The sequence below is a fragment of the Wyeomyia smithii genome, chromosome 2 (assembly GCF_029784165.1).
Source record: "Wyeomyia smithii strain HCP4-BCI-WySm-NY-G18 chromosome 2, ASM2978416v1, whole genome shotgun sequence".
NCBI lineage: Eukaryota > Metazoa > Arthropoda > Insecta > Diptera > Culicidae > Wyeomyia > Wyeomyia smithii.
Genome location: NC_073695.1, coordinates 13,606,529 through 13,627,586, shown reverse-complemented (window position 1 = coordinate 13,627,586; position 21,058 = coordinate 13,606,529). Strand labels below are relative to the sequence as shown.

Sequence of the window (21,058 nt, the reverse complement as noted above, 5' to 3'; positions counted from 1 at the left end):
TGCCACTTTTTTTCAAGAAATTTACACCACATATGAAGAAACAGATCGCGACCGCGAATACTTCTCGTATTTTCCTGAATTCTCTAATTCTTTATCTGTCAATCAAATATCTGAATTCGAAATTCAAAACGCACTTAAAAATTTAGACGCTACGAAAGGTCCTGGACCTGACAGAATAGCTCCAATTTTTCTCAAAAATTTGGCAGAAGAACTATCTACACCCTTACAACACCTTTTTAACATGTCCCTGAAGAATGGAATTTTCCTAGAACTCTGGAAAACCTCATATTTAGTGCCAATTTTCAAATCTGGCGCTAAATCTGACATTCGTAATTATCGTGGAATTGCCATTATTTCATGCATTCCAAAATTATTTGAATCAATAATTAATGAAAAAATCTTTCAACAAGTAAAACACCAAATTACAACTCAACAGCACGGCTTTTACAAAGGCCGATCAACTACCACAAATCTTTTGGAATTCATAACTTTCACTCTGACTGTAATGGACAACGGTAACCACGTAGAAGCTCTTTATACGGACTTTAGCAAGGCATTTGACAGAATCGACATACCATTATTACTCTTCAAGCTCGAAAAATACGGAACTGAAACAAAATTTTTGGAATGGCTGCAGTCATACTTAACAAAACGAACACAAATAGTCCGCTTTCAAAATTCCTTTTCAAACCCAATAGAAGTAACTTCTGAGGTTCCTCAAGGTTCCCACTTGGGCCCTCTTTTTTTTATATTATACGTAAATGACATTTCCTTTCTTCTTAAGTCAATACATGTGCTTGTATATGCTGATGACATGAAGCTCTTTATAGAAATAACCAATGCAGAAGACTTCGAATTATTCCAGAATGAAATTAATGTATTCTACACTTGGTGCAACAAAAGCCTATTACAACTCAACATTAAAAAATGTAATTCAATAGCCTTTAGCAGAAAAACAGTAACACCACCAACAAACATTTTCTTAGGAAACCAACCAGTAGAAAAATGCAAAATCGTTAGGGACCTAGGCGTAATCTTAGACTCCAAACTTACATTCATAGAACATTATAATACAATTACCAACAAAGCAAATTGTATGCTGGGCTTTATAAAATGCTTCGGCCACAATTTTCAAGACCCATATACAATCAAACTATTATATATTACATACGTCCGACCAATTCTGGAATATTGTAGCATTGTATGGAATCCCTATATTGCCACACATGAAGAACGCATTGAATCTGTCCAAAAACAATTTCATTTGTACGCGCTTCGTAAGCTAAATTGGACATCATTTCCCTTACCATCATATGAAGCACGCTGCATGCTTATAGACATACAAGCACTAAAGAACGCCGCGATCTTTCAATGCTTTATTTTATCAATGACATTATTTCTCAACGCGTGCAATCTACTCAATTATTATCACAACTAAATTTTTATGCACCCAGTCGTCAATTAAGAAATCGTAAAATATTTTCGGAAAATTCTCACAGAACAAACTACTCAAAAAATGGCCCAATTAATCGCATGATGCGTCACTATAACCAGCACTGCGAAAATATCGACATCACCATGGGCAGAAATCAAATAAAAAAACGACTAACAACTGGAAATAATGTATAGAATATAAGAAAACATTGTATTATTATAACTGTAGTCTACATTTGCTTGACGAAATAAATAAATAAATAGATAGTTATCGATAACATAATGAAATTATCGATAGTCATATTAGTTGATATTTTCCACCCCTAGATTGTATTTTCACTGAATTTCTGAGGATATCAACGAATCGAACCATTTTTCGATGCCTCCATATGAGAGCAATTCCACAAAAAAAAAACGGGCAACCAATTTAAGCGACCATATTTGATATGGCTGAAACTTAGCATAGACGTTTCTGTAGGCAGAAGATGCCCTTTTTTGCTATTGGTTTAATTTTTTGGAACACGGCTCATTTTTGAGAAGCTATTTAACAATGCTAATTTGGGAAGGTATTGACGACTACAAATATTTTTAGGGCCAAACGGTTGGTATAATCGGTGTGCCGTCTTCGGCAAAGTTGTAGATAATTTTTTTTCAATTTTTTTTTTTTTCGAAGGGCTTCTGTAGAAGGTCAAAATTGTTATCAACAACTTGGTCGGAGAGTATCGTGCCGTGTCATATAAACTATTTCAAATCAACTTGGTCAAAGAAACTACGCCAAACAAAAAAAAACCGGCTGTAGAAATATTTTAAACTAGTTATCCCATAGTGGCTAGCCACTTTCAAATGCGTTTTGAGCTATTAAAAGTTGGTATTTAATCTAAAATGGATTTTTTTTTTGAAATATCGAGTTGAAGTTCAAGATGTAACTATGACACTATCGACAATTCGATGGAGATGGCCAGCGCTGGTTTAAAACTTAATTATTTATCTAAACTGCGATGAATCCTTCGTTCAGTAGATCGTGGATTGATTGCTTACTCGAAAACGAATCTGCATCTCGCTTCTTATACGGATCCACTGCACAGCTGTTTTCTCCAATTTCTAAAGACTTTTTCTCCATTATTTGATTATTTTCGAAAAATTGTTTTCTAACGATTTGATTTTTTTTTAATTTCATAACTTGAATAATAGTTCTTTCTCTCAATTGGTTGATGTTACATATGTTATATTCAAACTAAACTTACAAAATAACTACCCTCTTTTAATCATTGATGGGTAGTTCAAATCCCTCTCTAATACTCCGATATAACTTCACACATGATAAATGACGCGCATGAAACATCTGTCATCTGCGTTCCATCACAGAAACCTTTTCTAGTGTTGCGTAACAACATAAAAATCCTCATCCCATCACCACCACCTTTGTCTACTTCTTTGTTTTCGTCTTCTTCTTCATAAGCAAACAAATATTATTTGATAAAAAATAAAAAAAATTCGCTTACTGTAGCGCATTTGCAGGATAGTAGATAAACTTATGTTTAATGTTTTAAAATTTTGAAACTTTTATGTCGATATATCAAAATATCTTAAATCAAAACTGTTGATCAGATTTTACATTATGTTCACAAATAATGGCCAATGGCTTAGCCCGATCTCGGCGCAGATAAATCAGTTTTTACCTCAAAAAATGAACTTCAAACTTTTATTACTCATCAACTAAAAACATAATTAACACAAAATGTATTGCAAATTAAAGATCAATCTGTACCTTACTGAATAATTTCATCGTGAAAATTTTCAAGTAGCTAAACTTGAAACTCGATATGTTGTTTTGCATAAAATGGCTTTGGCCAGTTACAGCCGGTTTTCTTCAATTTTTTATATAGGTTCGTTATTAACGTCTTCGGTCGTAATTGATATTTTCAATAAACAAACAACTTTTTGCTATCGAATAACTGTACTATTGAAAAATTACAATTTCAATGCATATAAAAATTGCTACACACTTAAAAAAAACAAACTGCTTATTTTCTCGAGCAAAAAGGTTTATAATCCCCATTATTTTCTTGCCTTTATCATAGTCTATGCTCAATGAACTACAACAGGAACTGCCTTATTCCATCAATTGTCAACCTAATTTTGATGGTAATGCCATGACATTACAGAACTTATTGGACATGTAACTATAAAGTAACGTTCATAATCAACCGACAGTGGTTTGGTTTACTTTAAATTTCATTTACATGCTTGATATCTTTGATACTATGTCTTTCTTACATCTTAAAACTGCCTTCCGCCCTTTATTACGTTTTTGGCGGTTTTTGCCGATGCACCTGCATCAGGACCTATAGCCATGTGCTAATTTAACACGTGTGCCGAATATTAGTTAAGACGCAGTTAGCTTTGATTTCCTTACGACTGGCTTCATACCAGGCGAGAGGAGGTGAGTGGAGGATCAAAAAGAAAGGTAACTTGTAGTCAGAACAGGAGTGTTTGCGTTGCTACCCACACAAAAATAACAAACTTCAGTGTACCTCAGCTTCAGAGTTTGCTTGGGAAAAAGGCAATTCGAGTAACTTTCGTTTGTCGTGCGCGTGACTGAAAGACAAGCAAACTATATATATTCCGATTCCCAATAGAACACTCTATGGGGAATTAAAATATTTTTACCATCAAAACGGTTTATTTGATTGGCGTAGTGTTTTTGACAAAGTTGTAGATAATAATTTTGTCTTTCAATAAAAAATGTACGCTGTGAAAAAAAATAATTTTTTTTCAGAATATTTTAACTTTTTTTTCTTGATTTCTGGATGATCGAACTGGTGCCATTGCTTAAAGGAAAAAGATTTTATAAGGTTTTAAAAAATGAGTTTTTTTTTTTTGATAATTAATTTTTGTTTTTTCTTCTAACTTTTTTTTTTAAATAGTTTATTTGACACGGCACGATACAATTTATGTTTAACTGAGCCAAGTACATTTTTATTTAAATTCTAAATTAGCAGGGAAAAAAGGGGGGCCTTTTTTTTATTCTCGCGGCCGACTACGAGCTAGTGGGGATTTAAGGTGAGAGGAGGGGTGTTACAATTTAGTTTTTAACTATTTTATATTACATAATGTATTCATTTGTACGTGGCTAACCAGTGATGTTCTATTTGAGCAGTTTTGGTCTGAGGTGTCTGCGTAAACTAAAGATGCCGAGTCTTCGTTTTAGTGTCTCCAGCCGGGTGTATCATTCTCTTTCAGTTTGTGACAGAAAATGTATTCTAGCAAATAGATAAAAGAAATCAAATTTTAATGCCAGCATTTTTTCTAAACCCGTATAGCTGTGTCATGTACTGGAGATCACCGCATCCCAGAATGTCTCTAACGGGTACGTTCGGTTGTTTTCCTCGGGCCCGAAGGGAATCTATAAGCTCAGACCTAACACCACAGTATTCGGTACACGACCAAACAACATGCTCGATGTCATGGTAGCCATCGCCACAAACGCAGTGATTACTGTCTACAAGCCCTATACGAGGAGATGCGTGTTTAACGTATAGTGATTGGACATAAGTCTGGACATCACGCGAATGAAGTCCCGACCTACATCCAACCCCTTGAACCATGCTTTCGTCGTTACCTTAGGAAAAATGGAATGTAGCCACCGTCCCAGTTCATCTGAGTTCCATGATGATTGCCAACTGTTGAGTGTTCTCTGACGCAAAATGCTATAAAATTCATCATAAGCAATTGGTCTTACATAAATATCGCCATCAATAGCACCCACCTTAGCTAAAGCGTCAGCCTTTTCATTGTCCGGAATGGAACAATGAGAAGGGACCCACGCTAAGGTAACCCGGTAATTTTTATCTGTTAAAGCACTTAAAAACCGCCGTATTTTCCCCAGGAAATAGGGGGTGTGCTTCACAGTCTTCATCGATCGCAGAGCCTCAATGGCACTGAGACTGTCTGTGAAGATGAAGTAGTGGTCTATGGGCAGGATTTCGATGATCCCAAGAGAGTACTGAATGGCAGCAAGCTCTGCGACGTACACGGAAGCAGGAGCATCGAGTTTGTAGGAGGCGGTAAAATTTTCGTGGAAAACACCGAAGCCAGTGGACTCATCTAGATTAGATCCGTCAGTGTAAAACCTTTTATCATAACTAACATGGTTAAACTTATTGGAAAAAATCTTAGGGATCTCTTGAGGTCGCAATTGATCCGGGATACCAGAAATGTCTTGTTTCATGGTGGTGTCGAAGAATATAGCATTATTAGAAGTAGCTAAAAGTGCGACATTGGAGGAATCGTATGAAGAAGGATTATTATCTTGAGCCATATAGTCAAAATATAAAGTCATAAATCTAGATTGAGATTGAAGGTCGACCAACCTCTCGAAATTTTCAATTACTAATGGGTTCATAACTGTGCATCGAATTAGCAACCGGTAAGAGAGATTCCAAAAACGATGTTTCAACGGAAGAATACCCGCTAGCACTTCAAGACTCATCGTATGGGTCGACTGCATGCAACCTAAGGCAATACGCAAACAACGATACTGTATCCGTTCCAGTTTGATCAAATGTGTGTTTGCTGCGGAGCGGATGCAGAAACACCCGTACTCAATTACAGGCAATATCGTTGTTTGGTAAAGCCTTAGAAGGTCTCCTGAGTGGGCTCCCCACCAGGTTCCGGTAATCGTACGAAGAAAATTAACCCTCTGTTGGCATTTTTGTGTCAGATACCTAATATGACAAGCCCAGGTGCATTTAGAGTCGAACCAGACCCCGAGATATTTAGCGACTAAAACCTGAGAGATCGTTTTACCCGTTAGTAGGAGCTGCAGCTGAGCTGGGTTATGCTTCCTAGAAAAAACGACCAACTCAGTTTTCTCCGGAGAGAATTCGATACCCAGCTTAAGAGCCCATTCAGACAAATTGTCTAAGGTATCTTGCAATGGTCCTTGCAGATCGTTAGCCTCGCTTCCAGTAATGGATACAACGCTATCGTCTGCAAGTGCAGTGCAGGAATTTGCAAGACATTTATCGATGTCATTGACGTAAAAATTATATAAGAGAGGGCTTAAACATGAGCCCTGGGGAAGGCCCATGTAACTAATTCGGGAAGTTGTCGAATCGCCATGTGAGAAATACATATGCTTTTCTGACAACAAATTGAGCAAAAAGTTATTCAAATTTGGTGAAAGTCCCTGCGAATGAAGTTTCGCGCTTAAAACTTCAACAGAGACAGAGTCAAAAGCCCCCTTAATATCCATGAACGCAGAAGCCATTTGCTCTTTTCGAGCAAAGGCTAGTTGAATTCCAGTAGAAAGCAACGCTAGGCAATCGTTCGTCCCTTTGCCCCGGCGAAAGCTAAATTGAGTATCTGAAAGTAACCCGTTTGTTTCGACCCGTTTGTCTAACCGTAAGAGGATCATTTTCTCCATTAATTTCCGGAGGCAAGAGAGCATCGCAATCGGCCTATATGAATTTTGATCAGAGGCAGGTTTCCCGGGTTTCCGAATAGCAATGACTTTTACCTCCCTCCAGTCATGCGGAACAATATTGAGCTCAAGAAACTTGTTGAACAAATTCAACAAGCGTCTTTTTGCAGAGTCGGGTAGATTCTTCAACAGGTTGAATTTTATTCTATCTAACCCTGGAGCCTTATTGTTGCACAACAGGAGAGCCATTGAAAATTCCAACATCGAAAATGGAGGCTCTTCCGTAGTTACTATAAACGCGTCGCGAAAGGTTTTCTGTTCCGGTACAGAGTCCGAACAGACCTGGAAATCGAGTATCCAGCGATCTGAATACTCCTCGCTTTCATTCGAAACGTCACGGTTCCGCATGCGCCTGGCGGTATCCCAAAGAGTTCTCATAGCTGTTTCCCTCGACAACGCGTTTACGAACCGCAGCCAGTACCCGCGTTTTTTCGCCTTTACTAAGCTCTTCATCTGCCTGCCCAGTGCCTCGTACTTTCGAAGCAGGTTGACAGTGCCGAACTCCCGGTAGTCCTTATACGCCGCGGACCTTCGCACGTACAGCTCAGAGCACTCTTTGTCCCACCATTTGTTGGGAGGGCGCTGTCTAATCCTTAACCCGGGTATCGGTTTCGTCTGTGCTTGAGTCGCGGCGTCGATTATCAAGCCCGCTAAGAACGCGTATTCTTCCTCCGGAGGAAGTTCCTCGTGAGTCTCGATAGATTGCGCTATAATAGACTCATAACACTTCCAACAATATTACGTGTAAGGTCGTAGGAAATATTGATTGGGTTCGGGGGAGTTGAACCATTAGCAATTGATATAACGATTGGAAGATGATCACTACCGTGGGGATCGTTGATTACTTTCCACTGGCAATCTAACGCTAGTGATGTCGAGCAGAGGGATAGGTCAAGCACGCTTTCACGTGCTGGAGGATTAGGTACACGTGTCGCTTCCCCAGTATTCAAAAGTGTCATATTGAAGTCGTCGATAAAGTTACAAATTAAAGAAGATCGGTTGTCGTCGTACAGCGACCCCCATAGCGAACAGTGAGAGTTAAAATCTCCCAAAATCAAAAAGGGTGCGGGAAGCAATTCTGCTATATCAAGGAGTTGCATCTGTTCAATCCGCGCGGATGGGGGAGTATATAACGAAACAAGGCAAAGGTCTTTTCCTTTCATATTCGTTTGAATGGCAACAACTTCAATATTCGAGATCGAGGGGAGGTCGATTCTGAAAAAAGAATAGCACTTTTTGATCCCTAAAAGTACCCCTCCACCGTGTGAGTCTCGATCTCGACGAATGATGTTGAAATCGTGGAAATTAAGTTGGTCATTTGAATTAAGAGAAGTTTCACAGAGCGCGAACGCATCACAATTGTATGTGTTTATCAAATGTGAAAATAAATCGAATTTGGGGATGATACTTCTGCAGTTCCACTGTAACACAGTGACAAAATTCCTAACCTCTTTCGACGTATTAGTCATCGAAAGATACGATAGCTGAAATGAGGGGCCAAGTTGCTGTGAGTTGCTTCAAATAGGTTTTCACTGTAGGAAGAAGGGCAAGAAGAATGTTTTGAAGGGGATCTGGTATGTTGAATGTTTTAAATATCCAGTCCACAATATCAGAGAATTTTATGAACCCTGTTTCTTTTATGTCTTCTGATCGAGAAATGGGTGCACGAGGGGTTTTTGGTGCCCCAGGAAGCGGTGGGTACTCCTGGTTTGATTTGAAATTAAAACCGGGAGGTACTTGCTTCGGTTTTTCTTCACCGCTTCCTTTCTGTGTTGTCTTATTGGTCATTCCGCTAGGGGTTATCTTACGACCTTTGCGAGAAAGATTAGGAGAGTTGATCATTCTCCTCTTCCTAGATCCTTCTGGCATGGCATAAGAACACCCTTCGACGGGATCGTCAGATGTACCCTCATCGGTTGGCAAAAAGGAAAAGATGTTTCCTGTCGAGGGTGGCTCAGCCCTCTTAAGCATTTCTGCAAAAGAGCGCTTTGATCGTTCCTTAAGGGAACGCTTAATTTTTTCCTCGCGCTGTTTGTACGCGGGACACGCCGAAAGGTCATGCCGAGTTCCCTCGCAGTAAAGACACTTTTCAGTATCCTCACTGCAAGCGGTCTCAGCATGATTGCCTCCGCACTTGCTGCAGCGTGCCTTGTTGCAGCAGTAGGTGGCTGTATGACCTAACTGCTTGTAGTTTTGGCAATGCATGACCCGCGGTACAAACAGGCGTACAGGCAGACGAACCCTGTCCAAAGAGATGTAGTTCGGCAGTGCGGATCCGGCGAATGTTACACGGAAGGAATCCGAAGAGAAGAATTTCTTCTTCCCTTCTTCGATGGATACTGAATGCAATTGCTTGACATCCAGTATCTTTACATCTTGAATCAGGGGGTTCTTGAAGCAGCCAACCCCGTGACGCAAAATGTCATCGACCGTGAGGCTTCCTTCGGTAACCACACCGTCGATCTCCACGTCCTTGGCAGGGATGTACACGCGGTACTCTCTCGTGAAGAGCTCGTAGCTAGCAATTGCGTTTGCTTGCTACAGGCTACTCACGACAACTCGCAGTTTGTTCGGCCTCACTTTCGTAATCTCGGTTACGGCCGAAAACTGTTTTGCCAGGTCCTTGCCTATTTGTATAATGTTAAGAGGCTTCTTTATGGGCCTAAAGTAAACTACGAACGGACCTTTCGAAGCATCTGGGTAAGCTTTCACCCGTGTTGCCGGTACCCTTGGTACGGGGCTAGGTAGCGGGGAAGGTAGAGGGGAATTGATGGGGGAGATCTCAATCTCTTCCCCATTTGTTTCCACATCCAGGAATAGTTGCACCTGCATGTCGTCCATTTTGCGGGAGCGTTACGCTCTACCGCACACAAACGATAAATATTCGAATGTGGGGGGGTGGGGGGATCAAGTAGTTGATATTAAATTTCAAAAACAATTTTTCAAACTACAATGGATCAAAATAAAAAAAAGACAGTAATACTAATACTAATAACAATAGTAATAATAGTAATAATAATAATAATAATAATTATAACAATAAGAATAATAATAAAAATAATTATAATAATGATTATAATAATAACAATAATAATAATAATAATATTAATAATAATGATAAAAATTCTAAAGTGAATACTTCACCGAACGTCTAAGTCACGACCTCACGGCTGATAGTTGGATTAATCGAGTGTCTCCGCAGAACAAACAATGACGATCCAGCTTCGTGTTGTGACACAGTGGCCGTATCTTACACTCGACCTTGTAGATGCCACTTGTAGTTGACTTCCACTCGCTCGATCGTATGATGGTCCGTGCTGCTAGCGGGGTAACAGCGGTGCGGGAGAATTATTCTTACTGATATATCAGCTGCGTATCAGATCACTGGCGGGGTAGCCTGCCCCTACCAGTGTGCAGAAGATGTTTCTGCCGATATATTGCAGGCTATTGTTATCGCACACAAGAACTAATCGAAAAAAAAACACCCGTACGATAACTCGTGTATTGTTATTTTGCGAATCAAACGGAGATAAACAATTTGCGTCTAATCAAGACGAAAGCAAAACAACGAATGATTCTAACTTTTTGTCGAAAAAGATTTTTTTTTCTAGATTGTGTATTTTTTTTAGGAGAGATAAAATTTTTATCTACAACTTTTCCGAAGACGGCACACCAATCAAACAAACCGTTTCAGCCCTAAATATTTGTAACTTCTAGGGCTTTTTAGGAGAACAAATTGCAATGCTGACATTGTGAATATCTCAATTCTACTCAAAGTTAAAAAGTTGTTTCAGCAAAATATATGCGTTTTTTAAAAGATATAGCAATTTTTTTTTATTTTTTTTATTTTTTTACAAAGTTACTTAAAGTTAACGGAGCTCTATAGCATTGTAGAACAACTTTTTTTACAAAGATAAAAAAGTTTGAAGAAAAGTTGGATCACCCTAATTTTTGAGAAAAGTGACATTTTCCGCAAATAAAATGTGGGTGCGCAATTGGGTAGAACGACGAAACGAACGAGGAAGCTACTGTCAATTTTGTCGATAGCTAGAAGATGAGGTGTCGCTATCATTTCCTAATACTTCCTTTACATGTGCCATGAACATATTAAATTTTCACATCCTTTTGGAGTTGTTATGGTTATTGATTAAACGCAAAATGTTGTATAGGAATTTTGGTTGAATAACTGGAAGATTCTCTTCGGAAGGAAACAATAAATAACTAAATGACTGAACGTATCTAAAAACAATCCGATAGAAAAATTATTAGAGCTAAGAAAGAAGGAAAACTTATTATGTATCATGTTTAATGAAAACCTCGTCTGAATACAAATCAAAATAGGCCAGTTGGGCGGGGGCCTAGCGTGGTTGGTAACGTCTCCGCCAACCACGCTCGACACCTGGGTTCGAATCCCAACGCCGACATAGGTGTCGATGGTTGTGGGGTGGCGTGATATACTCATAACCAACCCAACTGGTCTAGATTCAATCCTAGCCGACACCGGGAGATTTTCTGAAGCGAATCTCTGGGATCACGCCTTCCATCATCGCATGAGGAAGTAAAGCCGTTGGCGCCGGTCCGTTAATTAACGGGTCGTGAGTTAGGATCCTGGGTGGAGTCGCCACCCTAGGCGTCGGTGATTGGCACAACAACAGTGGCGGAACTATACCGACGGAAAATATGCGAGAATAAAAAAAAAAGAGGCCAGTTTTCAATATCAATTATTGGTACAGTTCATCGTATCAAGTTAACAGAACAAAGTTGTGTATGGTTGAGAAAAGTGCACTATGTCAATCACATTGTATTTCTTAGTCTTCCCTTCGCGTAATCGTAATTTTATTAAGTGCGAAGAGTGGAGGAGAAGGTGATACGAAATTAGGTGGTTACTACCGGTGAAAGTGACGCTAATATTAAAATCTGTGGAAGCTACGAGCAATTCTGGATGCCACTAATAATCATATCCGGCAACGGAGTTGAGACTAATAAAGTAATGATTCATGGAAGCAACCATTTTTTTCGGTGGTAGAGCGCTTTTTTTACGAGTGCTTTGCCATGAATCTGTGTGAGTGAGCTCAAGGTAGACTTAAAAAAACCAAGAGAAGCGCGAGTGCAGGTAGATCGTTGCTCTCCCGTGCGGCGCTTCTCGCTCTAACACAGATAAAAATTCAGATACGAGACGGGAATCAAAAGATAAGTATAAGTGTTGGTAACATTTTGCTTTTCGTTTGATTTGAGTGGTAGAAGGGATAAGTCGAAGCAGTTTGATTCTCTCTGCTTTTGATGATTCCTTTTGTGCTTGCGAACAAAGATGCCACATTTCAATCTATATTTTGAATTTCAAAAAATCTTTTACAGATTTCCGGCATAATAATGTGCATAAAATCTGCAAATTTAGTGAAAATTTTGTAGGAATCTGTAAAGATGGTTCTCGAGACCAATCCGTCAGGGACGAGACGGAGAGGTGCACAGCGGGCAAGGTGGATCGATCAGGTGGAAGACGACCTACGGACCCTACGCAGACTGCAGAGATGGCGAACTGCAGCCATGGACCGACTGGAATGGAGGCGACTCTTACGTACAGCAAAAGCCACACCACGGTGTAAACTCGTTTCCGGCACGGAAAGTTTTGCTCATATAAATATTTCTGGAATGTTGTGACTTCGCGAGGTATACCCAGATATTTGTTTACTGTAACCGTTTATCCTAAGATTTCGTTCGATCGATAAATATCGTGGATAACGCGTCCGGTCGACCTGCGTTTATTTCCTGGAAAGTACTCGGGTTTTGTTAATAGACAAACAGCTGGATGCTACGAGTGGCGTTGTAGGCAGAGGATCGTGGTGTTTGTCAGGAAAGATACTCATCGTTCGTTTTCATAATAAGTGAACTTCGCGCGCAACATTGTGCGGTTTCGTCAATCACTACGGTGACATGAAAGCACAAACCTTCATTTCTACCGCAGTCGCGGCCGTGCAGAGATAAACTCGGTTTGATCGGTTGACCGAAGATTGCCCCCGTTATTTCTATAAAAGCGCGTATACCTCCCAAAGTTCGCGCCTGCCGAATTGCGTTTACTTCTTCTTAAACACTTGGATGCTTCTGGTGGTGAATTGTATTCGGGCGCGCTGCTCGTATAGGCCCGCACATTGTTCGTCTTCGCAACAAGTTTACTTCGCGCGCAACACTGTTTGACTCAGTCACTTACCACGGTGACACAACCCTTCTTTTCCGTCGCAGTCGTGGAGATGCAGAGAAAAACTCGGTCTCCGAGAGCAAAAACTATTACACTTCTTTCCCTGCAATATCCTCCCTAACCTTAGCGATCGTAAGGACGTGGCCGGCGACGTTATCGATATATACAAAGCGGTAGCTACTGAATAGGGTGTTTTAGAGGTATGTACATTATTTTTCCTGTTGATAAGAAATTTCAAAAGAAATACATATTCTTCTAACTTTTCTTAACTTAAACAGCAAAACTATTGAAAAAATCGATTTAGAATTTTAACAAATGTCAGTGGTTTTAAGACATACCCTACCGTCAAGAAATCATGACAAAGGGAGGCCAGGTCATTTTTCAAATATCTTCACACTCCGCAAAACAATGTCTTTATACATAGGAAATCTGCAAATCCCTGTTCAAAGTTCATAAAACTTCCAGTGACAAATTAAATCGAGTGCGGTTAATCAACCGACTATTAGGCTTCCACTTACTCACACGCGCTCAAATGTTTTCAATATTAAGACATGTCTTCACATCTGGCATCCCTGTCATGACACGTAAACCAGGGTTATATTTTCCACAAGCCAGCAGCGGAAATGTCACTTTGCTTACTATCAGGGTTATATTCCCCAAAAGCCACGTAATGCCTACTGAAAGGTCGGTTATCGATTAGTATAAAAAGCAGGTATTTTTTCAAAATAAACCCCCTATTGTTTTACACCGAAGATGGCAAACTAATCCCAAGGGACCGTTCCTAAGCCACGTGGTCATATTTTGACCACTTTACGGGTGGGGGGTATACCGTGCCCCCCGTGGTCTTTCGTGGTCTTTTGGCCAACCCCCCCCCCCCCCCCTTGCGACTTTAACCACGTGGTCTTTTCATTTGCCAAGTGCCAAAAATTCGCTTAAATTTTTAAATATTCATTATTAAACTTCAGTACATTCTTTATTTCTAAAATACAAGAGCTTCTTTCTTGACTTAGTGGCAACAAAAAATTATAAGTCAGGAAAAAAAGACCACGTGGTCATTTCGTTTACCCCCCACCCCCGTGCGTGGTCTTTCGTGGTCTTTTGACAAACCCCCCCGTCCCTCTCTTTATGACCACGTGGTTTAGGAACGGCCCCCAAGTAGCCATATACGTGGTTTCTTGTGCAACTTCACTAGCTCAAAACGATCACGGAGGAGCAACTATGAAATGTGCGGTCGTCAAGCTCATGCTCAAGCTCAAGTTCATCGTATTAGGTGAACAATTTTGCAATTTGAAGAAGAGTTAAATCCATACATATAAAAATGGAGTTCTGTCTGTCTGTCTGATCCATATAGTCTTCGAAACAATTAAACCGATCGACATGAAAATTTGTATGTAAGGGTTTCAGGAGCCGGGGTAGGTACTTATGAAAGTTTGAGACCCCTCCCTTCTCTGAAAGGGAGGGCCTCCACACAAATGAAACACTAATTTTTGAATAATTCAGAACTCTTCGAGCAAATGAAGCCAAACTTGGCACGTTGATGTATTATGAAGCAGTAAATATTCCTGTGACAGCTTAATACCCCTCCCTGCTCTGGAAGGGAGGGCTCCTATACAAACGAAACACAAATTTCTTCAAAACTCATAAACTAATCAAGTTTAAAAACCAAATTTAGTATGTTGAAGTTTCTACGGGTGAGAAATGTTTCTATGGTACTTTGGCGACCCTCCCGTTTCTGGAGAGGAGGGCTTCCATACAAATGAAACTCAAATTTTTACATGACTCTAGAATTAATCAAGCAAATGGTACCAAATTTGGCATGTGAAAATTTTTGGGGGCAAAAATATTTCATGGTAGTCGACACCCCCCCCCCTCTTCTGGAAGGGAGGGGTCCAATACAAGTTAAACACAAACTTCTACACAACTCAAAAACTAATCAAGCAAAAGGAACCAAATTCGTCATGAGAAGATATGTGGAGGAAAAAAATACTTTCAAGGTGGTTCGACCCCCCTTCCTCTTCAGAAAGGGAGGGTATCATACATATAAAACACAAATTTCCGCACAACTCAAAAACTAATTGAGCAAATAAAACCAAATTTGACATGGGAAGGTATTTGGGGGTAAAAAATGTTCTATGATGGTTTGACACCCCTCCCCTCTCCTTTGGAAGGAGGGCTGGAAAACAGCGAAAAATTACTAATACCACCCAATATGGGTATTTCCATAATCATGATTATGCACAGAAGCCCAAAATCACAATTTTGAATTCCAAAATGGCGACTTTTGGTTTCTGGAAACCAGCTTAAAGCGACCAAATACTACACAACATGTATATTCCCGTAGTTGTGACGATGCATGGAAGTCAAATATCGACCTCAGACCCCATTTTGATCCCCATTTTTGGTCCCCGTGGTTCTGTGGTTAGCGATGTCGGTCGGCTAGCTCTCCCACACGGTTGTGACATTGGGTTCGATTCCCGATTCGATACTTATCCTACACATGCAAAATGTGCCAAAAAACAATATCGATAACGAATTCTCTCAACTAATCTAGTTGATCGAGACCGCATAAGCCCCCCAGGCTTGCGTGCGATATTGTTTTTACCCCATTTTGAATTCTAATACGGCGTTTTCCGATTTCTGGAAAACTACCCAAAATTACCAATTACCATGCAATACGGATAATTTTCGGAACCAGAATGCACAGGAGCAAAAAATTGACCCCGGACATCGTTTTGAATTATAAGATTGCGACTTCCGCTCTCTAGAAAACAGCCGAAGGTGACCAAATACCACCCAATAAGCAAATTTCCGCTTATTCTCTGAAACCAAATAATAATCACGTTATCAAGATGATGAAATTATTCTAAATTGGTCTGGCTAGGTTGAATAGTTGGGATTAATTTACGATGAAAAAAATCAAAGAGTAGAGAAGTAGGAGAACGCTTCAAATATTTCAAAATAAATACAAAAAAATGATTTCGATTATCTTTCAGCTGGTCTCGAGGTACGATGCTGGCCTAACAAGCCAGTTGTCGTATGTTCGAGTCACGGCTCAGGAGAGACTGTTAATGTAAGTAGGATCGTAGCGCTTGCCCCGCAATTGTCCAGTGCACTTAACAGTTCCCGATCAAACGATTTTAACAAACGGGTAACATAAATATATCTGAACTTGATAGAAATAACAAAGCCTGTAATATTCTTGATGAAAAGTACAGAATTATATCAAATTCTGTTATCATACACTTGAATGTTCAAAAGTGTGTTTTTTTAAAGCATATTTATAACAAAATTTTCTATTTAATTGACAAAATATTGTACATTCTAACTAATTCTGATTTTTTTCTGCCAAAAACCTTACAAAACTTGTAAAAGCAGTAATTTTGATATGAATTTTGATATTTTAACTATTAACGAGACCAAGTTTAGAACACAAGTTGATGAAAAAAGTTCGTAACAAAATATCAAGATTTGATCGGGTTGGCGGCGAAGTCTGTGTAAAAAAAAAGTCGAGTTCCAATACGGAATGTAGCACCAAGGTTTTGTTATATGAATTCAAAGGGCCCTTTTTGATTCGGTACACTCGAATTACACTGCCGAAACCTTAGAAGTTACGGCAAATAAAATTATTTCCAATTTACGGCAAAAAGTCAAGTTAGTTGGGAGATTATATCCTTTCTCTTGATAAGTACTTTGAAAACAACAAATAATAAACCTGAATTGCGAAAAAAAAACCTGCTGAGTGTTGATAATTTATTCTAAAATACAGTCAGTTTTTTACGCGGTTTTTTTATACACGGTTTTTTTTACGAGATTTTTTTACGCGGATTTTTGAATTACCGCGGTTTTTAACGCGATACCGCGCTAATTCAAAAAAATTTTCACGAGTTTCCGAATTAACGTGGGTTTGGAACCAGAAACGTTTTAGTGTTTATCTAGTAAAAGACTTAGTCCAAAAAATACTCTCCGCCCACCGAAAGATCCGGAATGACTGTCGAAGAGGACAATTAAATACTGTATTAAATACTGGTTCTAGAGTGTCTCGGATTTTTTCTAAAGCCCTTCTTGCTGGACTACTTTACGCGGATTTAAAAAAAAACGCGGTTTTCTTTTACGCGGATTTTTGAATTAGTGCGGTTTTTTTTACGAGGTACGTATCCCCCGCGTAAAAAAAACCTGACTGTACCTAAGTTAAAAATCAATTACAAGGCACCGCCGCTAAAATAAATTCAAACATTAAAAGATTATTGGAGTGTATTAATTTCATTCGTAAGCGTCATCGCTTGCAATCGGCTACCGTCGTTAAAGTTGTGCTTAATTTTGTCTTGTAAAATGAGATATGATATATTTTACCTCAGTCTCGGAAGCTGTTTGAGTGACGAAACAAACAGATATCGGATGTCGTCATGACCGATCGATTTGAGGATTTGCAATCATTTTATCACAATTTTTTGCGGTCTGATTCCGGTCATGCCGGATACGTTTCCCGCAAATTCACAATTGAGGTTGACACCCGAATGGCCGTGGGCTATGACAAACGCCCCAAAATAAACCAAAGTGACAGTCCCACACAGTCGGAACCATTCCGGGTGAATGAAACGAAGGACCGGAAGCCAATTGATCGTTTGCGGGGGCAGCAAAGTGTGAAAGTAAATGGGTTCGATATGGAAATGTGAACCGAACGGAGGCGGTTTTGCTTTGTTAGAGTCCTAATGGTATTTACAAAATGGCAAATTGAAACAGCAAGAGTAGGAGTAGTCTCTATGAACTTTAAGCTTTCCAGTTTTCGTTATTACTTTTGACTTTTTACTTGTTATTAAAATAAATTTTAAATTCAAATTGATATCAAAAACCACAGCACTAACTCGCTTCGATAAATTAAAATTGAAACGCATAGCTAGGAACAGCACCATGGTGAGAAATCGGCTGACAAAATAATTACCATTATCATCGATTTTCCTTCCGTTCGGCAAGCGGAAAACATAACGCCATTCAAGAGCAGTAGGTATATTGTGGCGCCAGCACTAAATTAAGGTTCGGAAGTCGGACTTCCGACTTCCGAACTTTCTTCCGACTTTACAAACACATAGAGCAACTGCGTGTTCACACAACATAAATTGTGGGAATGATTTCAATGTTTTTGGTTGCAGTGTTGCGAGAACAACAAAAATAAGCATCGGAAGTGAGCCTGACTGCCAGTTTATCAACGACGTTTTGATAACTTTTATTTAAATGCACAATAAAATAGGCGAACAAACCCGTTGGTGTTTCCTGGCATTTTCCGCGAAACCGGGTATGACCGAGGGTAACAAAAGGATGATAAAGTTTCAGAACTTTCCCTCGGGGTTTAATGAAGCTCAACTCGCGGTACTAAAGGTCGCGAACAATACAAAAAGGACTGACCTTTAAAATTGCTTTATTAGCTTGATTCCGGGGTGTGCTTAAAATCTGGCTTAAAACGTACGAGACTTTTAATAACATTAACACCCCCTAAAATACTAATTCTTGTGCTTTTCGTTAAGACAAGTTCAAGAAAGTTTTTCGCAAACAATAATTAAAAGAACCGCTTCCGGTTTCATAGCATTATTTACAATTTATTCAATTTGTGTGTACCAATACCAATTCATCGGATCAACACATCAAAAGAAATATTAGCTAATAAAGTTATTCACAGTTGAAGAACCACCGGAGATTAAACACAATTTCAGTGTTTTCCTTAAGCCTTTTGTGCCGCAGGCGGTATGAAAAAGGCAGAAATCATCGAGCAGACTTTATTTATTCAACATCCGCACCAAGCCACTCCTCCATCGAGCGGAAGCTCAAAGCAGTTACAGCAGGAAAATACCTTGCTCTGGACAGATGGCAATCTCCACACAGGCAGGATCCGGTGTTCAGCTTGGATCAATTGATCCGATTTGCCGGAGCGAGAATGTGAAAATTTATTCCTTTATTTTCACCGTACGGTTCTTTCTTCTCCACAGCAGCGATCGAGATGGTAATCCTATTAATAGTAGTCGGAGCACTTGCAAAAGCAGCACACTATTTTTTTACACTTTGCGTTATCACTTCCGCCCAGTGCCACAGTGGAAAACCCTTTCCACGTAACCCCACCGGAAGGAGCGCACGGCGCAAAAGGAGCACTTTTTTGTTTTTTTTTCTTGCTTTTCTTGTTTCCAACAGTAATAACCGGATGGACTGTGAAGAAGCACACACCTACGGTTTGCTATTGAACGCACTTGTTTTCCTTAAAATGGTGAATGAACAAATTCCTGCGACGGCCAACGAAAGACTAGTGCGAGAAAAAGCACGGAGCGACATTGACATTCAGGTATCCTTCGAAAAGCTCTCCGAAGGGCTGAACTGCACCATCACGATGAGTGGCGCATGCCGACTCGAGCACGAAAGGAACTCACCACAAAAAGGCAAGGACACTCTGAACTGCAGTGCTTAGTCCGGTGGAACTCATTTTCCGAAGGATTTTCGCGTTTCAACTCAAGTTTGTGTAGTCGAACAGCTACGGTTTATGAAGATTGGCAGTTGAAGCTTAATTTTTGTAAGCTGAATTAGGGAAATGCTATGGAAACGTACGGAAGTATTACTTTTAGTGTAGCCTAAGAGAAAAATGTGATGTTGAAACGAAATCTTAATTTATGCACCCTAGTACCGTCATTATGATGATAACAATTGTAATAAGGATAGATGAAGAAAAAAAAAAATTGTAATAAGGACTGTTCATTTTACAAAGTGGATGATTAGGAGGAGATTATTTTCTAACAAATTCATAAGTTTGGGTTTTATAAATGGGAATGGTTCCCTGTGTATATGGTATCAAATGAAATATAAGATTTACTGCTTATTTCTGAAAAATCCTCGAACTTTTCTGACGATGCTTTTCATGTGGATTAGCATAACTTTTACTGATAGTTTTCATACTGTTGCCGACCACATTCTCATAAAACTGTCAACAGATTTAACCTTTATATCATTATTCGAAAAATGCCTTTTGATTAAAGCCCTGTATAGCATTCAAGTTCTAAGCAATTTTGTTTAGTTTAGCACTTTTGCACAAAACCGACTGTTTTTACTTCTGAGTAAAGTCAGTTTGAATAGATCAGCCCAAAACAATGGAGAATTTGTGTTCTTTACCAATAGCATAGCTTTTCGGAACACCATTTGTGCATTTGGGATTCTTGTGAAATCAAATGTATTTTTAGGAAAGTTACACAAAACCAGCAATGTTATAATGAGTATTAAATAAATAGTTTTGCAAGCAAAGAATCAATTAGGCTCATCATTATTTAAAACTTTTCGCCTTTCTAGAATGTTACTCGCAATCAATAGTTATAATACGAAGGATTGACAACTAAATATGGCTAGAGCACAACATTATTCTCGGGTAGAATTTAGGCCTATGGAAACGTATGGATATGAAATCGTCTGATATGTATTATATTTTAGTATTCTGTTAATAACGTCTACTGTAAAAAATGGACAAAAATTGCCGATTTTTCAACTACCCATGCAGCATCAATCATAGTAACCCATGAGTCAGCAGAAGACATTTGACAGCTCAATCAGTCGAACTCTAACCGTGATGGCGAAAACAGTGCAGCTACTTCGTTCAGAAGCGTGCGCGTTCAAAGAAAGTTACCCCATCGCATCGAAAACGGACATCGTGCGGCAGTTCGTGAACACTGTATCGAAAGAAAACCCTTTTCCGGACGGCCGACGACCCTGAGCGACAAGAAGCCCCAAAGGATGCTGAAAAGGAAGACCGAGGGAAAAGTGGCTACATACATGCACGTAGATTTGACCGGGAGGTCGGTGCAACCGGCCAAACAGTGAAAATGTACCTGGCCAACATGGACATACATGTCAGGAAGCAGCAGTTCCGTTCACTAGTCTCGGAGCTGCAGGCAATGACGCAGCGGCAGCGCCTGAATAAGATG

General features: G+C 39.6%; 1 protein-coding gene across 5 annotated transcripts in view; it reads right to left on the bottom strand.

Moving 5' to 3' along the window:
* Positions 1 to 19,394, bottom strand: part of LOC129725712 (trifunctional nucleotide phosphoesterase protein YfkN) — an 82,957-nt gene extending 63,563 nt beyond the window's left edge. For all 5 annotated transcript variants that reach the window (XM_055681809.1, XM_055681816.1, XM_055681814.1 and 2 more), the window contains exon 1: positions 18,955 to 19,394. The gene's annotated coding sequence lies outside the window, so the exon portion shown is untranslated. The remainder of the gene's footprint in view (positions 1 to 18,954) is intronic.
* Positions 19,395 to 21,058: the final 1,664 nt, after the last annotated feature.